General features: G+C 43.7%; 1 long non-coding RNA gene across 4 annotated transcripts; it reads right to left on the bottom strand.

Moving 5' to 3' along the window:
• Window positions 1–917: 917 nt before the first annotated feature.
• Window positions 918–5,299, bottom strand: LOC109770030 (uncharacterized). 4 transcript variants are annotated; one of them, XR_006672142.2, is made up of 4 exons: window positions 4,701–5,298; window positions 4,421–4,624; window positions 2,658–3,638; window positions 918–1,614 (listed from the first exon to the last, which is right to left on the bottom strand). It is a non-coding gene; the product is annotated as an uncharacterized lncRNA (long non-coding RNA). The 4 variants fall into 4 exon arrangements; XR_002234477.4 differs by having other exon boundaries at window positions 918–2,725; window positions 3,586–3,638; window positions 4,701–5,295; XR_002234479.4 differs by having other exon boundaries at window positions 3,586–3,638; window positions 4,701–5,293.
• Window positions 5,300–5,950: the final 651 nt, after the last annotated feature.

The raw sequence follows: 5,950 nt of genomic DNA, 5'->3' as shown, positions 1-5,950 counted from the left end.
GGAAAGAGAATCGGCCTTTGGTGTTTCAAGTGTCGTTCAAATGATCATCTCTCCAAGGATTGCACGGTAACACACTATTGTCATATTTGCAACAATTACAAGCACCCTATGCACCATTGTCCTGTACTTAAGCAGCCAAGGCCCATCGCGTCGCTCGGCGGATGCGGTCTTGTAAACGCTATGTTTGTGCAGCTACCTGACTCACTTTTCAAGGAACATCTAGCACCACCAACTTTGCCGACTGCACTTGTAACGATCTCCGGTGGTTCTTTGTGCGCTGCTGAGGTGGAGATAGAGGTCGCAAAGATAGCCTCGGTTCAGTCATCATGGAAGTGGGAAGCCGTGCCGCATGGAGACAATCACTACAAGAAATATGTCAACTTGTGACCACCATTATTGGTCGGAAGGTCGTTGTTTTTCATTTGCGACCTTTTTGTGACCAAAAACAGAAGGTCAAAAGCTGGCAGTCGTAAACTAAAATTAACGATCTTCTCTGTGAGAAGGAAAAGGTCGTTGGTTCCACGACCAAATTTTTGGTCACTGGCAGCATCCCCAGGCCACGTAGGATCCAGCGTGGCAAGCTGACGTGGATAAGATTCAGCCCGGTCCAATTCAGTGTCTATATGAGCCAAGCCCAACAATTCAGCCTTTCTAATTTTTTTTCCTGTGAATTTTTGGTCGACTTCATGGGCCAAGCCCAACAATTTGGCCTTTTGATTTTCTGGGCCATGGCCCTTTTGCGGACCATCTCATTAAGCCTTTTTGTTCAGGTTTTCCAGAAATAAACAATGTTCCAATCCACTATTATTTGGGCCGTAGCCTTTTTAGAGCCCATATATTATTTGGTCCAATAGAACATTTGGTCTTTTTATTCACAGATTTCCAGTTTACACATTTGAACAGCAAACACTCAATAATTCTCTTGATTAAATGATTAAATTTAGAATCATTTAGCCAAATACACACAACAGCACATACAAGTCCGCACGTCCAACATCAACTTAAACAAGCAAAAACAGATACACAAGCACGATACACATGCACATACAAGTGTGCTTACAAGCAAAAACAGATACACAAGCACCAAAACATGGTGCAACATCAACTAAAACTGTGGTGCACATCTCAATGCCTCTTCTGGTCTTCCGTCACAGCAAAAAGAAACATTATTAAATGTTTAGAGACAATGCCATCAACATGAGGCGGTAATCCAACATAACACTTTGTCAACATATTTTACATATGCAAATAACTAAGCTTACTGTATAAGTTTAAGATCCACATGCAATGTGAAACTGACTTGCCAAATAGCAGCATGATACATTGGTACAAGTGCAGGTCGTCAATGAACATCACTGTAACAGGTTCACCACAAGTTCTATGATGCATCCAAACTTGTGAAATTCGTGCATAGATTCAAGTATGATACTAAGTGAGCAGGTAGAATCACCCAAGCATGGAGGCAAGTGTCTCACCTGCGGCAACTGACCAGGAGCGAAGTTGAGCATGGCCGGGGCAAGAGCAGCTGGAGTAGCACGGCCGGCCTTGAGGTCCGGGGCATCCACAGCCTGCCTGGCATTGGGTGCCCAAAGCGAGGGGAGCATCGGGGCGTGCCTGCATGATGAAGGAAAGCAGCATCAGAGAGTTAAAGACTAAAGGACATGTGGTAGCAAAAGGAATATCAAACTGCTGTCATAACTTGGCTATGAAGTTAAGGAACCTCTTTAGTTTTTACTTTGCAGAGAAGGGAGCATGTAGGTTCATGATAACTAATGTACTAGTAGACAAGTGGTAAATTAGAAGATCCTCTGCACAATGAATGGGCAGATCCATCCTTGAACCCACTCTAATGGCTCGGAAAGATTAATCTCAAACAACAACCAAATTCCAGATTGCTCAGGCCCAAATTCTACAAGACGTCTTAAGTACAGCAATATACAATACATCATAGCAAGCTCACTGGACGAGTTTAGTTTGTACAACCCACTAAACAATTCAGCAATAAGAGCATACAACTACAGCAAAACAGAGCATAATTCAGTTCTAATATGCACGACTGAAACTACTCCAATTTTGGTTTTAATATGTATACAGCACGCATCATTGACCATGGAGCATACGGCCACAGCAAAACAAGGGAGCAATTCAGGGAAAGGAATACTACAGTTGCTTGAGACATGTGCTACTCGCTCGAAAGTAATCAGCAACCAACGAGTCAATAAAAGTGTGCAAGTAGGCCACTCTACCCAATGAGATTAATACACTACAAAATCTATATGATGTGTAGTAATTAACAAGATGATTGTATAGTTGGTATTTCCAATAGCCGAGGTACCCATACATATATATTTCTCTATTTCTAATTCCCTTACATGAGTTCCATATATACGTATCTCATCTTAAAACTGTACCTCAGACACACAAATCTGTACGTGCGACTACATTTGAGCATGTCTTGGAGGGACTATAATTATGGCTTGATATTATTCAACATACATGTCAACAGAAAGAGGAGAACATCACAACACATTTTCATTTTCGAAAAGCACATTAAATAAAAGCCTTTTGACTATTTTATTGTTTGCTTGTCACTAAATTGAAAATATTTTTGAGTGTACAGCAGAATGCAACCAAGGAAGCAAAACATTTAAAAGGACCTTCTTTTCATGTACCAGGACCACTACAGAGCAAAAGAGGGTCAAAGCGAGCTCGAACGGGTGGCCCCCTGCAAGAAAATAATTGCCCAATTACGAGACAATAAACCTACACACGGGCTTTCCTGCAGCACACCATGTAACAGAAACAATTCTGATATTTCATATCATCCATGTCATAATTAGAAAAATGAGAAAATATAGTTCCACATAAGCAAGCAAATATAAAACGAAAACTAGTTGACTATGTGTACAAAATATAGTTCCACACTATCAGAATTACAAGGACTCAAAGTGCCAAGTTAATGTAAGTGTCTTGTTTGTTTGGATCTAGCTCACCATGATCAGTAATTAATCAGATAGATATTGATTCAAAACACACAAAACTGGGCTCATATATCAACATAAGAATAACAGTGTCAGAGACAAGCATTCTTTTACAACATAACTAATCAGATACACCACATATATGTTTTGAAACAAACTAAAAAACAAAACAAGGCATGAATTAATCAGATAGATATTGATTCAAAAATTCCAGACTCCAGAACATAACTAAGAAGTTCAAATAAAAAGGGTTTAGGGGTTTAGGGTACGTTGCAAGAAGAACATGCTTCCACCTTGTTTCAACAGACCTTTTAAATTGTTTTCTTATCCACGGCATCATCAGTCTTAACCAAACCAGAGCAAGTAAAGGATCTTGTGTTCACAGCATACACTACACTGGCAGCAGCACAAGCTTATGTTCAGAGCATACACTACAGCCAATCTTACTTAACAGGTGGTTTTTCTAATCACCTACAGCCTGCCTCAAGCCCTCAACTCGATACAGTCAATCTACACAGACAATCGATAGCTAAAGAACAATGCAGCATTCTGGTGAAGCAGCAAGCATGCCTAGATGGTGACTCCCGTGAACAGAGAATCCTACCACTTGGGGACTTAAACGAGGAGTAGCCGAGGTTCCTGCTTGGGTTGCCATTGCTGAAAGAAAAGTATACATTAATGCTTAAACAAGATAAACAGTACATGGATACAAAAATGGTAGCAGGATTAAAAGAATGATTTAGAGAATGGACGACTGGTCCACATAAAAGTCAGAACATCAATCAAACAATCGACAATTTTCTTCGACAACGCGAACTACAAATCCAAATGCAGATTCTAGAAAGTATGCACCCCAAGCATCTGTCCAAAATAAGAACAGAAACAAAAAGGAGGGCTAGCAAACTCAATCTACTCTAAACACTACAGCAAAAGGTCTGTCGGCATGAACGACGAGAATAGCATGTAAACCAGAACTTGATGTCATTTTATAGCTAGTTGTTTTAGCCTGTCGACTGGCTAGTTAGATGCATTTGGCTTTCATCGCACTATAAGCCTCCAAGGTCCAACAATTAGTAGATAAGCCTCTATAGATGGATACCTTTGGCTGTCATTTAATACATTGAGGACCACAGACAGATAAACTAACTAAATTCAGAAACAAATGTGAGTTATCGACCCTTTAGACTAGCATACTTATGTCAGTTTATCCTTACGTAGCTTAATGTCCTAAGAAACAGCATGCAGGCTATCCACATCTACTGTCCAACACACAATAGAAACAACTAGTGGTGCAGCAACTCCTCCAAGAAGAAACTAGAATTATTAGCTGCAAAATTATTTCATTCCTCATGGCCATACAAGCAGTAATCTACATGCTACAGAGTGTGGCTCAGTCATGGGATCTAGGCAGAGGAGGGAGGCAGAGGTAAAGTGCTCACCGAAGAGGTTACTGGCGATGCAGCGGTCGCATTGGAGGTCGGCCACCACCGTCGCGCAGTAGAGGTGGTCGCGGCAGGATGCGCGGCCTCTTGGGAGACCCGGCGGAGGAGGTCAGTGTCCCCTCCGTCCATCCAACGCGTGCGAGCACGCCAATCTACGCTAGCACGAATGGCCTTGGAGTGGAGACGAGGTCTCTCGTGCACCTGTGTATGGAGAACCGGCCGCATCAGGGCAGGGGAGAGAGCAAACCAAATAGGGACTGAGGTGCAGAGAGGAGACCTTGAGGACATGACGCCGAGGATGGTCAGATCCCGCAACCGGAGCACGCATGAATCCACGCCTCCCGGTGGTGGCGGTGGTGGCACCCGGGTCGTGCAGGCCTGATCCGAGGCCAGGGAGGCGCCAATCGGATCTGGTCGGAGCGATGCGAGCCCCTTGTTGCGCGATGCCGTGTGTGGCGGCGGCGTGCAGTACGGGAGAGAGAGGCCGGGGTGGGGGATGCAGTGGATCTGGCAGGCGACAGTGTTCGGAGGGCAGGGGAGGGAGGGGGTCGAGGCCGGCGGCGAGCGGCGGTGGATGGCGGCGAGGGGAGGGGAGGGATCTGGATCGGGGAGCGCTAGGGTTCGCTGCATGGGGGAGAGAGAGGAGTGGTGTGCGGTGGAGAGAGAGGAGAGAGAGGATGGCCACGACATGAGTAGCCCGAGTGGATCTAGGAGGAGAGGGGAGGGGCTGCCGGCGATGAGGTTGGAGGTCGCCGGTGCGACTGGAGAAGAGGACGGCGGCGGATTGGGTTGGGCTAGGGTTGGGGCGGCGGCGGATTGAGATATGAGGGAGGGAGATGGCGTGGGTGATTGGCCTACATGGGGTGAGAGGGTGAGGCCGTGAGGGGGTGAGGGCTGCTGTCGGATCGGGAAGTATCCGACGGTGTTGGATGCGTGATACGCGTGAGATGCCTATGGACCAATCAAAACGCGGTAAACGCTTTGACAATCTTATGACCATCTAAATTGGTCTTAATTGATTGAAATAAGTATTTTTTGCATGAAAAAAGCATTTTCTATTTTGATTTTCTTGTGAATAACCAACCAAATCTTTGTTGCAAAATTGAACCACCTCAATTTTTAAAAATATTAGACCATTTTCCATTTTCATCACTGAAACAGGAAAAAAAAATCATTTCTCCATTTTTTGAATGCCCAAAATGAGTTTTTTTGTGAAGGATCTACCATATATTTGTTGCAAAATTGGATCAAATCAATTTTATAATATATTAGGACATATTTAATGCACAATTGACCAAATAGTTGGGTGTCAAAAGTTTCTACCCACCTTTGCTGAAAAAGACAAATTTCCGCCGATTCAGCTGGAAGCGGGTCAAATTTGAACTGCAGCTACCTCGTAGTTTAGTCTTTATTTTTTCAAAAATCATTTCTAGATACATAAGTATCTATTTAATCAGAGAAACATCAAAAGTTTTCCAATATTCAACTACTAGCTAGGAACGGGCATGCCCGCCGTTTTGACCGCAT

Source organism: Aegilops tauschii, chromosome 3 (genome assembly GCF_002575655.3).
Source record: "Aegilops tauschii subsp. strangulata cultivar AL8/78 chromosome 3, Aet v6.0, whole genome shotgun sequence".
In the NCBI taxonomy this organism is placed as follows: domain Eukaryota; kingdom Viridiplantae; phylum Streptophyta; class Magnoliopsida; order Poales; family Poaceae; genus Aegilops; species Aegilops tauschii.
This window is presented reverse-complemented; position numbering and strand designations above follow the sequence as displayed.